This window comes from Ovis canadensis, chromosome 5 (assembly GCF_042477335.2).
Source record: "Ovis canadensis isolate MfBH-ARS-UI-01 breed Bighorn chromosome 5, ARS-UI_OviCan_v2, whole genome shotgun sequence".
In the NCBI taxonomy this organism is placed as follows: Eukaryota; Metazoa; Chordata; class Mammalia; order Artiodactyla; family Bovidae; genus Ovis; species Ovis canadensis.
The window spans coordinates 121,069,930-121,091,768 of record NC_091249.1 but is presented as its reverse complement, the minus strand read 5'-3'; the positions used below and the strand labels follow the sequence as shown (position 1 = coordinate 121,091,768).

The 21,839-nt window shown below is 44.4% G+C and overlaps 1 long non-coding RNA gene across 4 annotated transcripts in view; it reads left to right on the top strand.

The window, feature by feature from the left end:
* LOC138441548 (uncharacterized) overlaps nucleotides 1–8,020 on the top strand; it is a 40,256-nt gene extending 32,236 nt beyond the window's left edge. The window contains exons 4-5 of one of the 4 annotated variants that reach the window (XR_011257404.1): nucleotides 4,376–4,496; nucleotides 6,566–8,020. This is a non-coding gene — a long non-coding RNA (uncharacterized lncRNA). Of the gene's footprint in view, nucleotides 1–475; nucleotides 2,599–4,375; nucleotides 4,497–6,500 lie in introns of those variants that run through there. The other 3 variants (XR_011257403.1, XR_011257405.1, XR_011257406.1) reach the window with 3 other exon arrangements.
* Nucleotides 8,021–21,839: the final 13,819 nt, after the last annotated feature.

The following is a 21,839-nucleotide window of genomic DNA, read 5'->3' as shown; positions in this document are numbered from 1 at the left end:
CAGGGTATATCCTAATTCTAATTAATTTTAATTGAATTACAAATAAATTGGAATTTATTTCAGGCTGCTCAGCTAAAAACAATGAAAGGCAACCTCTTGTTTAGCTACAGATAATCCCAGAATGCAGGGTCTGACAGGTTAGGTTTCATCCCACGATCCCACCCAGGGGGCATGATACAGAAAGAGAGAGCAATGCCAGCAAATGGCATAGAGAGGTGGAAGCTTGATACACAGAGGTTATGATATGCCAAGACACTGAACAAGCGCCTCTACAGACAGCACCAAGACCCCCTAATGACAGAGTCCTTGTTTCTATGTGCTTCATGTTTTATAAGAAAGTTCTAGCCTGTCTGGTGGCCTAGCTCGGGTGCTAACACTTTGACAAACCTTCTTTGGCAAGTGGAATTTTTCTGTCATTTTCATTATTTCATTTCCCCAAAGGAAAGTTGTTGTTTTAAACATTCTTCATTCTTAGATAAACTTCATGATGAACAGAAAGATTTTATCCTTCATTGCTGCTGCTGGTGCTGTGTTACATCAGTCATGTCTGACTCTGTGCAACCCCATAGATGGCAGCCCATCAGGCTCCACCGTCTCTGGAATTCTCCAGGCAAGAACACTGGAGTGGGTTTCCATTTCCTTCTCCAATGCATGAAAGTGAAAAGTGAAAGTGAAGTTGCTCAGTCGTGTCTGACTCTTCGTGACCCCATGGACTGTAGCCCACCAGCCTCCTCCGTCCGTGGGATTTTCCAGGCAAGAGCACTGGAGTGGCCTGCCATCGCCTTCTCCATTATCCTTCATTAGTTATACATAAATCTTGTATTTCTGGTGCACTTCACTTCCTTTAAAGGATTCCAGAAGTTTTGTGAAATCAAGAAAATGCCTTATACAATTTTAGTATATTTTAATTCTCAATTCAAATGGATTGGAAAATATCCTCTATTTTCCAAAGCAGTGTAATCAGCAAATGCAAAAGGATTTATTGTACAAATTTCATGCAAATGTTGATTAGATCATTTGACCCATTAAACTCAATTTTAATTTCACATAAAAATTTTAGAAGTTTGTATATTTTGCTAATTTGTTATGAACATTAATGAGTTACAATTAGTCTAGTTACTGGTAATTTAATATACTGAATATGTATTGCTGCTGCTGCTGCTAAGTCGCTTCAGTCGTGTCCGACTCTGTGCGACCCCATGGACGGCAGCCCACCAGGCTCCCCCATCCCTGGGATTCTCCAGGCAAGAGCACTGGAGTGGGCTGCCATTTCCTTCTCCAAGGCATGAAAGGAAAAGTGAAAGTGAAGTCGCTCAGTCATGTCCGACTCTTAGCGACCCCATGGACTGCAGCCCACCAGGCTCCTCCGTCCATGGGATTTTCCAGGCAAGGGTGCTGGAGTGGGGTGCCATTGCCTTCTCCGAAGTATTACATTACATAATTTAAAGCTCAATAACTTTAGAAGGTATGCAGTGTGTCCATGCTCCTCATCTGCCAGGAGCCTCTGTCCTCTGCAGGTAACTGCTGAGCCACCCCAGTGTGCGGTGTGCGCATCGCTGCTCTTTCATTTAGTCGCTGAAATCAGGGCGACTATTTCGCAACCCCATGGACAGTAGCCTGCCAGCTTCCTCTGTCCATGGGATTCTCTAGGCAAGAATACTGGAGTGGGTTTCCATTTCCTTCTATGGAAGATCTTCCCAACCCAGGGATCCAACTCGCATCTCCTGCGTCCCCGGCTTTGGCAGGTGGATTCTTTACCACGGTATAACCGCGTGCACTGAAGCAGATACAAAGACAAACCAACGAAAGTCTTCCCCTCTTAGCTGACTCGTCCCCTCTGCAGCAATGAGCACGCCTCAGCAGCCTCTCTGTCCGCACACAGCTGTCCTTTGGCGCCTTTCCTGGTTTCCTCCTCTCTCTCCGGCTCCTCTTCATTCTCGCCTGCAGGCATGGCTTCCTTTGCGTGTCTATTACAGACGCTTCTTCTGGTTTTGCATGGTGTGTTCCTCCCCAGTGAAGACTGCCTATACCCATTTGGGTGTGAATGAAAGTATCGGCATCAGAGTAATTTGTGGACTAAGAAAGCCTTTTCAGAAGAGATGAGGCTGCAGGATAAGGAGGATTTAGCTAGAAAAGAAGAAGAATCCCTGGGTCCGGAAGATCCCCTGGAGGAAGAAATGGCAACCCACTTACAGTATTCTTGCCTGGAGAATCCCCTCTTGCTAGACAGAAGAGCCTGGCAGGCTACAATCTTTGGGGTTTCCAAAGAGTCGGGCATGACTGAACACGTGTGTGTGTGTGTGTGTGCAAACATATTTCTAGATGGAGGGAAGAGCACATAGAAAGAAATACAGATAAAAGAGGGACAAAATTTGCAAATAGTGATCAGCTCAATGTCTAACAACAAGTATTTGCTGTGAATATTGATTGAAAGGATGAATATTATAAAAGGCATTTTTAACAGAAAAGACTTATTTTGCTAAATCATCCATGCAAATTCTACAACCTGAATGAAATTAAATGGAACCTATAAGAACTGGATCTGTGAGCAAATTGAATGAATAAAAGTGAAACCATTTGAATGTTTTAACTGGTAAACTAGCGTCTCAATCTGCTGGTCATTTCGACATAGCAGCCTGCTTTAGGTCAGCTTGATGTGTGGGGAGCTTGTCACACCTTTGCAGTCTATGAGCCTCTCTCCATATGCTAGAGAAGATTTTGCAGCAGAACCTTAAAGTATCCTTCACCAGAGGGCAAGACCTTCACTGTTAATTGTGCCGCTTTTTAAGTCTATCAACCATAAGGGCATGGCAAAGTCCACTTGCTTTCTCTCAACTGAGAGAATAGAACAGTCTCCCATAGTTACAAATTCATGGCCAAAAGCCAAACGAAAAGAGGCCATTCAGCATCTCTGCGTCTGTGAGGACAGCATTTTGACTGCGAGAAGGTGAAGCGAAGGTGAAAGTTGCTCAGTTGCCTCCGACTCTTTGCAGCCCCACGGTCTATACAGTCCATGCAGTTCTCCAGGCCAGAATACTGCAGTGGGCAGCCTTTCCCTCCTCCAGGGGGTCCTCCCAACCCAGGGACTGAACCCAGGTCTCCCGCACTGCAGGCGGATTCTTTACCAGCTGAGCCACCAGGGAAGCCCAAGAATACTGGAGTGGGTAGCCTGTCCCTTCTCCAGCGGATCTTCCCAACCCAGGGATTGAACTGGTCATGGGAATTTTGTCTCTAACTGAATACTTCCAGTTGTTTAATCTTTTTTTAAAAACTTAATTTATTTTAATTGGGGGATAATTACAATTTTGCGATGGCTTTAGCCATACATCCACCTGAATCAGCCATGGGCATATGCTGTTCCTCATCCTGAGCCCACGACCCGCTCCCTCCCCGCCCGACCCCTCCAGCGTGTCCTGGAGCACCGGCTTTGGGTGCCCTGCTTCAGGCATCAAGCATGCGCCGGCCATCTACTTCACACACAGCAATGCACGTGTTTTAGTGCTGCTCTCAGATCATCCCACCCTGGCCTTCTCTGTTGCTTAATCTCAATTTTGTTAAACTGATTGTCTGCATGTCCGTAAGATCCCTCTAGCTTCATCAGCAACGGTTAGGAGCCCGAGGCGCAGGTCCCCGTGCAGAGTCAGCACTATGACGAGCAGGTCCCCTTGCAGAGTCAGCACTATGGCCAAGTCTTATTGCTCCATTCCTCTGGACCCCGTCACCCTCATCTGTGCTAACATCACAGAACTGCTAAGGGGATCACATAAAACAAAACTGCTTCTTTAGATCTTAGAATGCGGTCACAGAGTTGCTGTAGAAGTCTCCTGAACTTGGACTTACCTCTGTTTGGGTTAAATTTCTTCTTATTGCAATGAGAAAGAATTAACAATTTACCAACAAATAGAGCATTTCATACTGCCTTCATTCCCTGTGAATTCCATGTTCCCATAAGAAAAAGAAAATCATCAGATGGAAATGCCAGAGGTCTCAAGCCCATTTGGAAGTTTTTAGGAAGCTCTGTCGTAACAAGGAGTATGACATGATTGCCGAGGTAAGAAGGGCTGGATTCTACATCCTACTGTACTGTGTAATGCTGACAAGTCGCAACCTTTGCAGGATATGTTTCTTTACCAGCAAAACAAGTCCATATGATCTCCAAGACCTCTTACAATTCCAAAACAAACCATAATTTTTCTCATGACAGCTGTCTTTAAATGTATAAACGTTGATGTCATATATTGGAAGGGATAACAAAATAGAATTTTAATTTCTCAGTCTATTTCAATGACTTAAAAATTACAGTTTTTAAATCGAAAAGGCAAAATCTTTAGTGGTGCTAATAAAGGACCAATAATGATTTCTCTTCTTCACGCAGATGTATTTAGAAGGATGCTAGCCACATGGAGGCTAATTTTGCACTGAGCCAGAGCCGATCCAGTGACTAGGCCTGAACGTCCATCTCAGCGAGATTGCAAAGGGCATTGATAGGAGAGGAGGTGAGAGGGGATGAGGTCTCTGTATCAAGTAAATTATCAATTTGCACCTAAAAGCCAAGGTGTCTATTCAAAGGCCATGTTTTTGAAAAAGACAAATATTCGTTGGCTAGTTCAAAAGCTATGAAGCCATTTTGAGGTTTCTATTCAATAGACTGAAAGGGAAGAACTGAGAATTCTAAGTTCAGTTCAGTATTGAAATACTCCTGAGTGTCAGCTTGCTGCTAAATATATGCTAAATGCGAAATTTCTCAGTTATCATAGACATAGAGAAAACTGACTACATCTCTCAGTTTTCCGTTAACTTTGAAAAATTAATTTGATTCAGCATCAGACGTTGTCAACACATAATTTTCAAGTAGTGAGATCAGGGCTTTTTAGGGGAAAGTCAGCTTAGAAAGGTTGAACTTAACAACAACAAAAAATAAAACCCTTGATGTCCTCCATACAAAGATAATCTTAATAAATCCAGACAAATAAACATTTAAAAATTAAAACCACTTTCGAGCCCATCAGTCCACGCACGTTTTCATGTGTGTTCCTACGCATTTTTCAGATGCAGGCGGGGTTGCTCGTCTTAATCTGCTTTTCTCACCAACACTGCGTGTTGAACACCCTCATGCGTCCCTGAACCTCACGTGTGTAAACAGCAGTTTCACGCTGGTGCTCTGAGGAGGCCCAGGCTTTTCCTGAGGTTCCTGAGGGGTTTCCAGGGTTTGGACTGTGGCCGAGTGGACAGAGGGTCTCCACACCCTGACCCCACCCCAAATCCAACCTTCATCAATAGCAGGCTTTCAAACACATGCTTTACTTAAAAAAAAAAAAAAAAAAAAAGCTTTTCTGTTTAAAAGATTCTGCCTCTAAAAAGAAAAATTTTGAATGACTGCTGCTTTTTTTCCAGTTTTGTTTTATTTTTGGCTGCACTGGGGCTTCACCGCATCTTGCGGGGCTTGCCTAGTTGTGGCGAGCAGGGCCTACTCTGCCGAAGTGCATGGGCTTCTTACGAGGCAGCTTGTCTTGTTGCAGGGCGCAGGCCCTGCGTGCACGGCTGCAGTAGTTGCAGCCGCTGGGGCTCAGTAGGTGTGGAACACAGGCTGAGTTGCCCCACGATGTGTGGGATCTTCCTGAGCCAGGGATGGAACCTATGTCCTCCGCGTTGGCAGGCAGATTCTTAGCCACTGGATCACCAAGGAGGCCCTAGACAAGTTTTAATGTCTGTAATTATGAGCATGTATATATGTATCATGGGGTTCCCTGGTGGCTTGGATGGTCAAGAATCTGCCTGCAATGCAGGAGATGTGAGTTCAGTCCCTGGGTCAGGAAGTTCAATCCCTGGGTCCCCTGGAGGAGGACGTGGCCGCCCACTCCACTCTCCTTGCCTGGAGAATCCCATGGATGGTTGAGTCTGGGAGGCTACGGTCCGTGGGGTCACAAACAGCCAGACGTGACTTAGTGACTATATAACAGCAGCGTATGTATCATATTCCGATCAATAGTTTCCTTTTGACACAGTAGGTAAGAGTCACTTCCTAGATTTGAATCCCAGCTCTGTCACTGATGAGCTACACCACTGTGGTTGTCTTAAAACACCCATAAATTCTTTGACACTCCTGCCACAAATACATATATTAATCAAGAACCTGTGTTAATCAGAATGCATTCAGCTTCAAAGACAAATAATCCAACCCAAAATGACTTTTGCAAAAACAAAAAAGAAAAAGGACTTATCTACTTCCATAGGTATTCATTGGAGAAGGAAATGGCCACCCACTCCAGTATTCTTGCCTGGAGAATTCAATGGACAGTGGAGCCTGGCAGGCTGCAGTCCATGGGGTCACAAAGAGTCAGACACAACTGAGCAATTTTTGCAATTTTCAAGTACAGGTATTCATATGAGCTTCAGGCAAGGTGGGATCCAGGTACTCATCAAATCTGTTTTTAACTCTTGACCACTCGGCCATCCTTTCTTTCATGATAACTTTATTTTCAAATTTATCTTCACATCAGGGCCCCCGAAATTTCCAGATTTATATCTAGAAGTTTCACATTTTGATCAGAGTTCTTACTTGTAGCTATACACGCTGACTCTGAGGATTAAACAGAAAATGAGTTTATTAAAAGACTACTCTGTAAGCTGCTGCTGCTACTGCTAAGTCGCTTCAGTCGTGTCCGACTCTATGCGACCCCATAGACGGCAGCCCACCAGGCTCCGCCGTCCCTGGAATTCTCCAGGCAAGAACACTGGAGTGGGCTGCCATTTCCTTCTCCAACTTTGTAAGCTACAGAATTGTAAAGGCAAGAACCACGCCTGCAGCCAAGCTTCCACCAAGAATGGTCTAAAGAAACCACCACGAAGCTGCCACGGGCTCTACCAGCGCTGGATGCTTTCTGTACACTGATGTCAGAACATTGTCAAATGCTGATGAGAGTGAAGCCAGTCCCAGTCCAGAAATTCATCCATGCAACCGCTGCCACCCTCAAAGCCGTTCCTCTTGGTCACTTTTCTCGCCAGCCTGATAGGACCCCCAAAGCGTCCTTCCTTGAGCTGTTGACTTGCCAGTCAAAGCTTCACACAACAGAGTGCTTGATGCAGGCACGTAGGCCGTATGCTGATTTCTTCACCGCTAAAGAGACCGGATCTTCTGTCTTCTACCTTGGTGAGACAGACCTCATAAAGCAGAAATTCTGGGAACCTTGGGACTTTGGTTCAAATGTGCTGGGGCCAAAGCCATGGCAAATATCCCAAAGAACAGCACCGGGGAGAGTGACTCTGCAGCAGTTACAGACCCAGCCGCCCTGGCATCCACATGCAGAGCTTGGTTTGACTTCAGCACTGCCTGCCTCCTACCAGAGTCAGAATATTAGCCTGTCTGAACCAAAACCAAGCTGGAACAGTAGGCTCCTTCCCAGAATGCTTCCAGCAGACGAGCTGTTTCATACAACTAACGTATTGTGAGCTTTTAAAGATGCTCTAAAATAAGGGCCACGTGAGAAAGGAAGTTAACTTGGCAGATAGTCAGAACATAAAATTGTAAATGAGTTAATGACATTTCATAATTTTTAAACTTTGCTTATTTGAAAAATAATTGAGCTGTATCACCACATCATATGAGTAGTTTAAGGAAAGAAGAGCAATGTGCAGGTGGCGGCATCTGAGCAGTTTATAGCTGATAACGCAGTTCCTTCGGTATTGTTAACGTTTCGACCTTCCGTTCAGATATGCGCTCTGGTCTTCACAAAAGGGTCTCAACATTAATCACTCATTCTAGAAACAAATTTACCCTCATCTGATGCTGATCGCCATTATACAGTTAATAAGATATGAACGCATCAAATATTAAAAATCAATTATGTTACAGAAAACGTGATGAATGATCGGAAAGGACTGAATGCCATTTAGACTAAGAAAAATCTTCTGCTGTGATTATTTTAAGAATACATCTTTTATAACTAATTTAACTTGGTAACTCAACATTTTCGCACCTGTCTATTGCATTTCATAATATAAAGATAAATTTCTAAACTAATATCTGTCAGTTTCTTACATGTTTTTCTCCATATGGCAACAGATTGAAAATGCTGTGCTTGTCAGAAACTAGATGTACTGGGAACAGGGAAGTATATATAGAGGTGGCCCTCAAGAACTTAGAGATGAAGGAGATGGATTGCTTTACGAGACAAGCTGTAAAATGAGTATAATTACCACATTTTGATGGACAGGCTCTCCTGCAAAAGGGATAACTTGCTAGGTCTTCAGAACTATAAAGTGTAGATGCTGTCTATAACCTTACTGTCAGGTCAGCCAAGAAACCCAGAAAAAAGAGGGCCATGGAGGGTGGTTTGGGGTCCTTCCCCACACACACAAAGGAGAGTTATCAAGGATAACATTGGCCATGTCCATCTCAACAGATGCTTAATGAGAGAAGGGCTTAGGCATCACGTTTTGAATACCGTCCCTAAGGCAAAACTATATCCATGGAGGTTTGGACACATCAACCCTGTTAGTAACAGACCTTTGATTTATGCAATTCCTGTTACTAAAATCTTTATGTGTAGGGAAACTTTTAGTCACATAATCTTGATTGTAAGAAGGGAAAACTCTTCATTCTGACTGTGGGTCTTCTAGTTCTCGTGACAGTTATTTCCCATTTTAAGCTGATAAGTCTACATCCTGATCCTCCCAGATCTCCTGGGCAGCTTACCTTTAGTCAGTGTCACAGGACTTGTAGAAATTGACCATTGTCAGTGGCCTCTCCCTAAACCCACTTGCAAGCACTGATCTATCTGGGGATTTTATACTTGATCCTAAACTAAGCTATGGCTGCAATACTAGAAACCAAACCGAGGTCTGTAAACAAAGAAACCACAGTTGGCTAAGAAAAAAGAGTTGGGGATGAGTGATTTCTCAAGCCGGATTTCAACAGCCACCACTGGATAAGTGGTCCAATCAGCTGAAAGATGGTGCTGCAAATGAACATCTTTTCAGAGCCCGGGACGGACGCATGTGGGACAAGAAGGCCTCCAAGTGAGACGTTCCTCCTTGCATAACTCTTTTTTAGATTCATTTACTTTTGACTAGAGGATAATCTGCTTTACAGCATTGTGTTGCTTTCTGCTGCACATCAGCATGAGCAGCCATGGGTATACATGTGTCCCCTCCCTCTCGAGCCTCGCTCCCGACTGCCACCTCAGCCCACCCTTCTCGGGTATCACAGAGAGCTGGGTTGAGCTCTCTGTGTTACACAGCAACTTCCCACTGGCTATCTGTTTCACTCAGGGAAACGCATGCTTCCGTTCTACTCTCTCAGCCCGCCCCACTCTCACCTTCCCCCACTACGCCCGTAAGCCTGCTCTCTCTGGCTCCATTTCCATTGCTGATAGTCACGGAGTTGGGTTCAGTTCTTTGAGATCCGAGGGACTCTAGCCCGCCAGGCTCCTCTGTCCATGGGATTCTTCAGGCGAGAATACTGGGGTGGGGTTGCCATTTCCTTCTCCAGGATATTTTTCTGACCCAGGGATTGAACTCAGGTCTCCTGCATTGCAGGCAGATTCTTAACCATCTAGCCACAAGGGAAGCATCTCCATTGCTATTCTGAAAATAAGTTCATCAGTACCATCTTTCTAGATGCCATATACACCTTCATAACTCTAAATTTTATGGTGAACAATGTGTGTGTGTGTCCACGTGCAAAGGTATGAGAGCGAGGGAGGCCAATAGACTTTCCTGATGTCGGGCCTAGAAGTCAAACTACTGCCAAATCAAAATCGTCACAGTGGTGGCCAGTGTGGTAGATGTCGACCGTCTGAGCGAGAAAGGAGGAGCAGGCTCAGCGTGCCCTCCGTGTAACGGTGTACCCCGGGCCTGGCCTAGGAGAGGGTCCTGATGCGTGCGTTGCTGCCTCCGTGATGCCCACTGTGGTCACTCTTGCACTCCTTCCAATCTCCAAGGCCTACGAGGGAACTGTGTTTCAATTTCAAGCTGTCCGTGAATGGGAATTTTCTCAAACATGGATTCTGCCAAAAGTCGAATAACAATTTACTAGCTGACATTAATCAACCACTGCAGTACTCTTGCCTGGAACATCCCATGGACGGAGGAGCCTGGCAGGCTGCAGTCCATGGGGTCGCTGAGAGTCGGACATGACTGAGCGACTTCACTTTCACTTTTCACTTTCATGCATTGGAGAAGGAAATGGCAACCCACTCCAGTGTTCTTGCCTGGAGAATCCCAGGGACGGGGGAGCCTGGTGGGCTGCTGTCTACGGGGTCGCACAGAGTCGGACACGACTGGAGCAGCTTAGCAGCAGCAGCAGCTGACACTAATGAAGTGCTTCGTACGTATCAAGTAGTTACGACTGACTGGGTTAACTAGAAGTGCAGCGATGTAGTGGGGGTGGAAGAACACTTTTCCACAAAAGGGAGCACTGTCTCCAAGAGAAGAAAGATGTTCTGCAAAAACAAAATAAGCAATGTTTTGATTTGAGTTTCTCAGTCCCTTGGACTGCAAGGAGATCCAACCAGTCCATCCCAAAGGAGATCAGTTCTGAGTGTTCATTGCAAGGACTGATGCTGAAGCTGAAACTCCAGTGCTTTAGCCACCTGATGTGAAGAGTTGACTCATTGGAAAAGACCCTGATGCTGGGAAAGATTGAAGGCAGAAGGAGAAGGGGATGACAGAGGATGAGATGGCTGGATGGCATCACCGACTCGATGGACATGAGTTTGAGTGAGCTCCGGGAGTTGGTGATGGACAGGGAGGCCTGGCGTGCTGCCGTGCAAGGGGTTGGACACGACTGAGCGCCTGAACAACAACATAATATAAGGGAAACTGAGCGACTTCTCACGCCTCCATGGGCAGCTCTGTCCCCTTTTAGGGATTTGCCTGTTTCTGTCTTTCCCCCTTTTTCCTGATGCTTTTTGCTTCTCTCTCCCTCTATTCTTTTGATCTCATTTCATTTTTAACATAGACTTTGTTTCAGAACAGTTGTAGTACGAGCCGGTATTCCACATGATGTCCCACTATTGGCTTCCAGAGGCTGCACACGCTCATTGGCTCATAGCCCCTTTCAGTCTCTGCAGCAACGGCAGATCACGTGTTTCTCAACTTGTCTTCTCTTTCTGATTCTTCTGCTTCCCTCTTCCCCATTTAATGCTGTGTGATTACATCAGGTCAATTGAAATAGTCTCTTCATCTTAAAATCAGCTGATTAGCAATCTTAATTTTATCTGCAAGCCCAATTCCCCCTTGCTGTGTAGCAGAATACATTCACGCGTTCTGGTGACTCAGTTCAGTTCAGTTCAGTCACTCAGTCCTGTCCGACTCTTTGTGACCCCATGGACTGCAGCATACCAGGCCTCCCTGTCCATCACCAACCCCTGGAGTCTACCCAAACCCACGTCCATCAGGTCGGTGATGCCATCCAACCATCTCATCCTCTGTCGTCCCCTTCTCCTCCTGCCCTCAATCTTTCCCAGCATCAGGGTCTTTTCAAATGAATCAGCTTTTCACATCAGGTGGCCAAAGTATTGGAGTTTCAGCTTCAGCATCCGTCCTTCCAATGAACACCCAGGACTGATCTCCTTCAGAATGGACTGGTTGGATCTCCTTGCAGTCCAAGGGACTCTCAAGAGTCTTCTCCAACACCACAATTCAGAAGCATCAACTCTTTGGTGATCAGCTTTCTTTACAGTCCAACTCTCACATCCATACATGACCACAGGAAAAACCATAGCCTTGACTAGATGGACCTTTGTTGGCAAAGTAATGTCTCTGCTTTTGAATATGCTATCTAAGTTGGTCATAAGGAGTAAGTGTCTTTTAATTTCATGGCTGCAATCACCATCTGCAGTGATTTTGGAGCCCAGAAAAATAAAGTCAGCCATTGTTTCCACTGTTTCCCCATCTATTTCCCATGAAGTGATGGGACTGGATGCCATGATTTTAGTTTTCTGAATGTTGAGCTTTAAGCTAACTTTTTCACTCTCCTCTTTCACTTTCATCAAGAGGCTCTTTAGTTCTTCTCTTTCTTGCCATGTAACAGAATATATTCATGGGTTCTGGTGATTAGCTTGTGAACATCTTTGAGGAACCATTTTTCTCTCTACAAAGGCCATCAGTATTCCTTGTTTACAAGCAATAGAAATTGTCTCCAACTTAAGCAGATAGAGAATTTATTAGGTGAATAAAGGTTTAGCTCATAGAATTACAGAGAAGCTGAATAACTTTGTGTTGGAATGGATGTGAAACAGAGCAGCTCTGGATATCTAGAAAGTAGGGGATGATTGACAATCTTTTTAATAGACACTACTATCTTGATGAATAGCTCTCACTATGCTTTATTCTTATACTGCTCAAGATTGAAATTCCAGGGAGAAATAGACTCTGACTGGCTTTTCATAAGTAATGTATCCACTCCTAAGCCAAAATTGGGATGAACACCTTGATTAATGAACCCACAAAGATTGTATGCAACGAGAGGTGGTTCTTCCCCAAGGCCAATTCCAGACATTATTACCAGAAGAAGAAATGTATGTTAGGCAGGCAAGATAGGAGATATCCACGGTAGTATGGGAAGGTATTCTGAGCAATAATAGCAGAGTCAGCTAGACTGCAGTGGCATCGTAATAAAGTGTATATGGTATGAACAAGTTTCATTTGCCTAGCAGAGGCCATGTAAACAGCCTCCCCAGATAACAGCAGGAAGGTAGACTCAGCCGGTAGCACTGTCCCGGAGTGTGCAGATGAGAGATTTTACCCAATGTCACAAGGCAAAGGCAGCTAGCAAATGCTTTAGCTTTGAAGAATACTAATAGCAGCCGCAGTTAAGGAAACTCAGGTCAACGGACCTGGGAGCAAATGGAGTCGGAAGTTAGATTCAAAATGTAGTTATGCCACTAGTAGGTAAGCACAAATCTTACCCAGTTATTTCCATTCTCTCTTTAGTGAAAGACAAGTCTGATTTCCTAGAGATCAATTATTTCTTCAGATCTTTGCAGCAAGGAGGTAAGACACATGATTTTCGGTGCTGTGCTTAGTCACTCAGTCGTGCCCAGCTCTTTGTGACCCCCATGGACTGTAGCCCGCCAGGCTCCTCCATCCAGGGAGATTCTCCAGGCAGGAATACTGGAGTGAGTTGCCATGTCTTCTTCCAGAGGATCTTCCCAACCCAGATAGCGAAGCCAGCTCTCCCGCATTGCAGGCAAATTCTTTTCTGTCTGAGCCAGCAGGGCAGCCCAAGAATACTGGAGTGGGTAACCTAACCCTTCTCCAGGGATCTTCCCGACCCAATAATGGCATATCTAAAAACTCCTACGCAGTGACTCAGCATAACCTCTCATAATGATAACCACAGAAGCAAGACTACACAAACCTTCTTTATCCTACTCCATTCGTTTTTGTCTTTCAAGCCCCGTAATTATCTGCCTCATTGTTCTTTGTACCCAGCAGCCATTCTTTCACAGTTAGTCAGTAAAGAAATTTATACATTCATCCTAGCCAAATCCTTGACAAGAATGTGCTCCACATAAAATTGCCAGATGATTTTCAAAGAAACTAATTTTAAAAGTCACACATTTGAAGGTTGATGTTTAGGCTTCACAAAGAGAAATAACTAAAGTAAAATGATGCTCAAAAATACTTGCAACTTACATCTATGACAAAGATAAAAAGGATTCCTGGTCAAACTACTACTCGTCAGGAATCCTGAAAGCAATATGAGACTCAGGCTGTGAATCTGAAAAGGAATGTAAAGTACTATCAATGTACCATCATCATTGCCTAGAAATATTTCCCCCTTGCTTCTGAAATAGCATCCGTTTTTATCTGGATTATAGCCGCTCCTCCTCTGTCCCCCTCGTTTTGCTGGCCAGTGGAATAGATGATTCATCTCACCATCTGGGCTGCAGGGAAGAGAGCTGCATGGCTGAATAAAGCTGAATATTATCTACATAATGATGGCCCTGCAGTCCAAAATATCTCTCTTTCTCAGTGTCCTCATCTACACTTAGTCTTTCTTCAAAACAAATTTAGGGGGTATTCTACAAAAGCAATTTCTGGCCACTTCTTCCCACCTCTAAGTCAACATTTCCAAACTTTTGGCAATATAGACTCCGGGCAGCACTGACTCTTCAAAGGCTTGGTAATGCCTGAAAAGCCTAGATTAAATTAATTTAGCAAAATATTATAGCGCCATGTTTTTTGAGGTGCCATTCAAAACTCTTCATAACACCATTCCTCAAAAGCAAAGTCAGCACCTGAAGAGACAAATGTCTGTCTTTGCTTTGAGATAAGATTTAAGGCTGCACAAATGTGGCAGGTTTTCAGTTTATCATGATGCCTGTCTCTGTGTGTGTATGTTTATATAGTCTTTGCTAAATGCCAGGATACAGTGGAGAAGAAAAAGACATACATCTTGCCTTCATAGAGTTTACAGATGAGTGTGATCAAATATACAGACCATCTGTGGAATACACATGTATTTCTAAGCATATAAGACCTGTGTTTAAAACACTGCTGCTGCTGCTGCTGTGGCTGCTGCTAAGTCGCTTCAGTCGTGTCCGACTCTGTGCGACCCCATAGACAGCAGCCCACCAGGCTCCCCTGTCCCTGGGATTCTCCAGGCAAGAACACTGGAGTGGGTTGCCATTACCTTCTTCAATGCGTGAAAGTGAAAGGGAAGTCGCTCAGTCGTGTCCGACTCTTAGCGACCGCATGGACTGCTGCCTAGCAGGCTCCTCCGTCCATGAGATTTTCCAGGCAAGAGTACTGGAGTGGGGTGCCATTGCCTACTCCGGTTTAAAACACAGGTAATCAAATTCTGTTTATGTAAGATGACTTTCTTTTCGTAAAGAGCTAATGCAAGCCGTGCGGTTCATAGCTTTATATTGTTTATATATACACGTGCACACATAGGCTCCAAAACCACTGCAGATGGTGACTGCAGCCATGGGATCGGAAGACGATTGCCTCTTGGAAAGAAAGGTATGACGGCCCTGGGCAGTGTGTTGAAAAGCAGAGACATTACCCTGCCAACAAAGGTCTGTATAGTCGAGGCTATGGTCTTCCCTTTGGTCATGTACAGTTGTGAGAGCTGGACTATAAAGAAGGCAGAACGCCAAAGAATTGATGCCTTCGAACTGTGATCCTGGAGAAGACTCCTGAGAGTCCCTTGGATAGCGAGGAGACCAAGCCAGTCAATCTTAAGGGAGATCCACCCTGAATATTCACTGGAAGGGCTGATGCTGAAGCTGAGGCTCCGGTATCTTGGTCACCTGAGGCAAACAGGTGACCCATTGGAAAAGTCCCTGATGCTGGGAAAAATTGAGGGCAGGAGAAGAGGGCATCAGAGGATGAGATGGCTGGACGACATCACCAATTCAGTGAACATTAACTTGGACAAACTCCGGGAGATGGTGAGGGACAGGGAGGCCCAGCGCGGTACAGTCCATGGGGTCACAAAGAGTCGGACGTTATTCATATATATATCCTTATGCTCTCTTTTCAGTTTCTGAAATATGACTAAGAATTTCAGGTATCTGAAGAAACAAGTCTGCTAATAAAATAATAGTCTGAGTACTGGCAAGCACTGCTGAGGAAAGGGAACCAAGACTGAGATGAGTCTGTTAGCTTACACAAGGCGCAGCTGAGGGGACTGGTAATGTTCAGTATGAAAAACCGTTGGCATGTGTAAATCTCAGAAATTTAGAGCTGAAAGGGATTTTATTAGGATGGTGCTGGTTTAGGTGCTAAGTCATGTCCAACTCTTGTGACCCCCTGACTTCCAGTCTCCTCTGTCCACAGGGCATCCCAAGCAAGAATCCTGGAGTGGGTGGCCATTTCCTTCTCCAGGGGATCTTCCCGACCCAGGGATGGGGCCCGGATCTTCTGCAACACAGGTGGATTCTTTACCGACTAAGCTACTGAGGAAGCCCTTTTACTAAGATAATTTAATCCAAATATTTCATTTTGCAGGAAAAAAAGGATACAGTAACTTCTTTTAGACTATGGAGTTGGCCAGTGGTAGAATAAGGTTTTGGAGAAGGCAATGGCAACCCACTCCAGTACTCTTGCCTGGAAAATCCCATGGATGGAGGAGCCTGGTAGGCTGCGGTCCATGGGGTCACGAAGAGTTGGACACAACTGAGTGACTTCACTTTCACTTTTCACTTTTATGCACTGGAGAAGGAAATGGCAACCCACTCCAGAGTTCTTGCCTGGAGAATCCCAGGAACAGAGGAGCCTGGTGGGCTGCCGTCTGTGGGGTCGCACAGAGTCGGACACGACTGAAGTGACTTAGCAGCAGCAGCAGCAGCAGCAACAGAATAAGGTTTATGACTGAAATCTCGCAAAGTTCAATGTTCTTTCTTCAGTTTCATTCTGTATTTCCATGCAGCTGACTTTTAACTTCAGAAATGCTGTTTCCATCATCATCAGTGATTGACTAATCAGCCAGTCAATCATTGTCATCACTAATATTTGCTGAATGTCCACTCTGTTGGTTACTGATCTATGCACTAAATAATTGCATTATATCTCATAGCAACTCTCTAGGGTAGTTACTGTTATAATCCTCATTTTTCAGTTGCAGCAAACAAGAATTAGAGCAGTCATCCAGCTAGAAAGAAACAAAGTCAGGAATCAAATATTGGTCTGAGTCCAATAGTTAAAATAAACTTGTACTTCACTCTATTCTGAATAACTAGAGTCATCAGATCCAGGATTCATGAGTGGATGTTGTAAGAGAGAAAGTTCATCTTATATAAAGAGGAAACTTCTAACATTACACTACTAACATGTCAGAGTTGGAGTGAAACTCTATTTCAATGAACTCCTCAAATACTACAAGTATTGAAATGGATCGTGGGGAAAGATTTCTGCATTGACTAAGAAGCTGAACCATTGATATCAACTCTTTCTTCTAAATCCTTCATTTTTTATCTTTCAGAAATCATTTGATATAGCATTTTAGACCTCACAGCCTATTTATCTCTGCATTTTGCTGTTACTGTAATTAGAAGAATCTATTTTCTAAACACATTTAAGCACATTTCTAAAAGTCATACTGAATGTTGGTTCTGAATATCAGCTATGTGCTTGGAGGTGGCCATGTATTCTGTCTTTTGGCTACCTAGAATGCAAACCTCTTTGCTGTTTGAGGAATTTCCTACTATACAAATCCTGCTGCTGCTGCTGCTGCTGCTGCTGCTGCTGCTGCTAAGTCGCTTTAGTCGTGTCTAACTCTGCATGACCCCATAGACAGCAGTGCACCAGGCTCCCCCGCCCCTGGGATTCTCCAGGCAAGAACACTGGAGTGGGTTGCAATTTCCTTCTCCAATGCATGAAAGTGAAAGGGAAGTCTCTCAGTTGTGTCCAACTCCTAGCGACCCCGTGGACTGCAGCCCACCAGGCTCCTCCGTCCATGGGATTTTCCAGGCAAGAGTACTGGGGTGGGGTGCCATCGCCTTCTCTGATACAAATCCTAAGTGGAGGCAAAACTTTCCATTATAGCAGCAGAAAATGCCAGATACCTGCTTTCCTACCCTAGTGGCACATGACAGGCTCTGGTAATCAGATGCTCCCTTCAGGGACTTTGGCTCAGGAGCCAGTGATTAAAGCAGCACAGTCAGAGAACAATTCTTTTGGCAACAAGGGCAATCAGTTTTCCAATGCAGAGCCGCCAAGAGCAAAACTCAGCACTGGTGCAGGTGTACCACCCAGTGCTCAGTGGGATGGTGTCCATACATAACACATCTTCTTTATCCGCTCGTTTGTTGACGGACACTTAAGTCGCTTCCACAGTTTGGCTATTGTGAGTCATGCAGCTCTGAACACTGGGTTGCATGTACTTTTCGGAATTTGTGTTTTCACTCTCTTTGGATGCATACCCAGCAGTGGATTTGCTGACTTGTATGGCATTTTGAGAAAATCTCTGGTGGCTCAGATGGTAAAGAGTCTGCCTGCAGTACAGGAGACCTGGGTTCAATTCCTGGGTCAGGAAGATCCCCTGGAGAAAGGAATGGCCACCCACTCTACTTGCATGGAGAATCCCTATAGACGGAGGAACCTGGCAGGCTGCAGTCCGTAGGGTCAAAAAGAGTCAGACAGGACTGCGTGACTATGCGCACAGCACATGGTATTTTGGGGCTTCCCAGGTGGCACCGGTGGTAAGGAACCCATCTGCCCGCGCAGGAGGCATGAGGGGTGCATGTTCGATCCCTGGCTCGGGAAGATCTGGAGGAGGGCATGGCAACCCACTCCAGTATTCTTGTCTGGGAAATCCCATGGACAGAGGAGCCTGGCAGGCTACAGTCCATGGGGTTGCCAAGAGCTGGACACAACTGAAGTGACTTAGCACCCCACACACATGTGGTATTTTTAGCTTTCTTGAGAAGCCTCTGTGCTGTTTTCCACAGTGACTACACCGGTTTACATCCCCACAGACACAGTACACTAGGGCTACTTCCTGCCGAACATTTGTTATTTGTAGTCTTTTTGATTCTAACCTTACTGACAGGCATGAATTTTTATTGCAATTGGTTTTGATTTGCATTTCTCTGATGATTAGTAATGGTAAGCATCTTTTCCTGTGCCTGTTGGCCATCTGTATGTCTTCTTTGGAATAATGTCTTTTCTTATCTTCTGCCTATTTTTCAACTGGGTTGTTTCGGGGGTTTTGATATGGAGTTATACAAGCTATTTATATATTTGTATAGTAATCCTTTACTCGTCATATCATTTGCAAATATTTTCTTCCTTATAGTAGGTTGGCTTTCCATTTTGCTAATGGTTTCCTTTCTTGTGCAAAAATTCTTCAGTTTAATTAGGTCTTGTTTGTTTAACTTTGCCTTTGTTTCCTTTGCTTTGCTGCTAAGTCGCTTCAGTAGTGTCCGATTCTTTGCGACCCCATAGACAGCAGCCCACTGGGCTCCCCCGTCCCTGGGACTCTCCAGACAAGAACACTGGAGTGGGTTCCCATTTCCTTCTCCAGTGCATGAAAGTGAAAAGTGAAAGTGAATCGCTCAGTCGTATCCGACTCCTAGCAACCCCATGGACTGCAGCCTACAAGGCTCCTCCACCCATGGGATTTTCCAGGCAAGAGTACTGGAGTGGGGTGCCATTGCCTTCTCCTCCTTTGCCTTAGACTTATCCAAAACATTGCTAGGATTTATGCCAAAGAATGTTCTGCCTATGATTTCTTCTAAGGATTTTATGATTATACTCATATTTATATCTTTAACCCATACTGAGTTTATTTCTCTGTGTGATTTGAGATGTTGCAATCTCATTCTTTCACATGTAGCTATCCAGTTTGCCCAGCACCATTTAGTAAATGAACTGTTTTTCTCCACTGTAATACTTACCTCCTTTGTCATAGACTAATAGAATAGGCGTGTGGGCTTATTACCGGGCTCTCTATTCTATTTGTCTCTATGTCTGTCTGATGCCAGTACCATGGCGTTTTGATTACTATAGCTCTTTGTAGTATAGTCTGAAGTCAGGAAGTATAGTATTTCCAGCTTTGTTCTTTTTCTCAAGATTACTTTGGTTATTCAGGGTCTTTTGTGGTTCAATATAAACTTTAGGATTATTTGGCCTAATTCTGTGAAAAATGTCATGGATATTTTGATAAGGGTTGCATTAAATCTGTGTTGCATTAAATCTGCTTTGCGTAGTGGTGCCTTTTAACAATATTAATTTTTCCAACCCATGAACGTGAACATGTTATATTTCCACTTATTTGTATATCTTCAATTTCCTTCATCAGTGCTTTACAGCTTACGGAGTATAAATCTTTTGCCTCCTTGGTTAAATTTATTCTTATATTTTATTATTTTTTATGCAATTATAGATGGGATTTTAAAAAAATTCTCTTTACAATAGTTTATTAGTATATAGAAAATCACAGATTTCTATTAGTCTTATATCCTAAAACTTTACTGAATTCATTTATTAGTTCTCATTTTTTTGGTGGAGACTTTAGGGTTTTCCATATATATTACCATGTCATCTGTAAAGAGTGACAGTTTTATTTTTACCTTTCAAATTTGGATGCCTCACATTTCTTTTTCTTGTCTGATTGCTATGGCTATGACTTCCAGTATACTAAGTCCCCTACACATGAACTTTCACACTGCAAACTTTCGAAGATACGAGCATGGTTTGTGTGTCCAGTCACGTGAGTTAGTCCACGTACCTGGCATACACTGTCATGTATGTTCATCCTCTCCGAGTGGCTGTGGTTTGGTGAGACTGAGCAAAAGCATGCCGGCTGCAATGGACCGTGCAGAAGCATGGCTGAGAGGAGCTACCCCACGCCCAAGGTCAGGGGCAGCAGCCAGGAGGAGCTACCCCAAGTCCAAGGAGTGGCGGCTGCGCAGGCGCAGGAGGGCCTAGAAGAGCTACTCCACGTTCAAGGTCAGGAGGGGCAGCCGTGAGGAGATACCCCTCGACCACGGTAAGGAGCAGCGGCTGCACTTTGCTGGAGCAGCCATGAAGAGATAACCCACGTCCAAGGTAAGAGAAACCCAAGTAAGACGGTAGCTGTTGCAAGAGGCATCAGAGGGCAGACACACTGAAACCATATTCACAGAAAACTAGTCAATCTAATCACACTAGGACCACAGCCTTGTCTAACTCAATGAAACTAAGCCATGCCATGTGGGGCCACCCAAGATGGGCAGGTCATAGTGGAGAGGTCTGACAGAATGTGGTCCACTGGAGAAGGGAATGGCAAACCACTTCAGCATTCTTGCCTTGAGAACCCCATGAACAGCATGAAAAGGCAAATTGATAGGATACTGAAAGACGAATTCCCCAGGTCGGTAGGTGCCCAACACGCTACTGGAGATCAGTGGAGAAATAACTCCAGAAAGAGTGAAGGGATGGACCCAAAGCAAAAACAATACCCAGCTGTGGATGTGACTGGTGATAGAAGCAAGGTCTGATGCTGTAAAGAGCAATATTGCATAGGAAAATGGAATGTCAGGTCCATGAATCAAGGCAAATTGGAAGTGGTCAAACAGGAGATGGCAAGAATGAATGTCGACATTCTAGGAATCAGCAAACTAAAATGGACTGGAATGGGTGAATTTAACTCAGATGACCATTATATCTAGTACTGAGGGCAGGAATCCCTCAGAAGAAATGGAGTAGCCATCATGGTCAAAAAAAGAGTTCAAAATGCAGTACTTGGATGCAATCTCAAAAACAACAGAATGACCTCTCTTCGTTTCCAAGGCAAACCATTCAGTATCACAGTAATGCAAGTCTATGCCCCAACCAGTAACGCTGAAGAAGCTGAAGTTGAGTGGTTCTATGAAGGGCTACAAGACTGTTTAGAACTAACACCCAAAAAAGATGTCGTTTTCATTATAGGGGACTGGAATGCAAAAGTAGGAAGTCAAGAAACACCTGAAGTAACAGGCAAATTTGGCCTCGGAGTACAGAATGAAGCAGGGCAAGGGCTAATAGAGTTTTACCAAGAGAATGCACTGGTCATAGCAAACACCCTCTTCCAACAACGCAAGAGAAGACTCTACACATGGACATCACCAGATGGTCAACACCGAAATCAGATTGATTATATTCTTTGCAGCCAAAGACAAAGAAGCTCTATACAGTCAACAAAAACAAGACTGGGAGCTGACTATGGCACAGATCATGAACTCCTTATTGTCAAATTCAGACTTAAATTGAAGAAAATAGGGAAAGCCACTAGACCATTCAGGTATGATCTACATCAAAACCCTTATGATTATACAGTGGAAGTGAGAAATAGATTTAAGGGCCTAGATATGATAGATAGAGTGCCTGATGAACTTTGGATGGAGGTTCTAGACATTGTACAA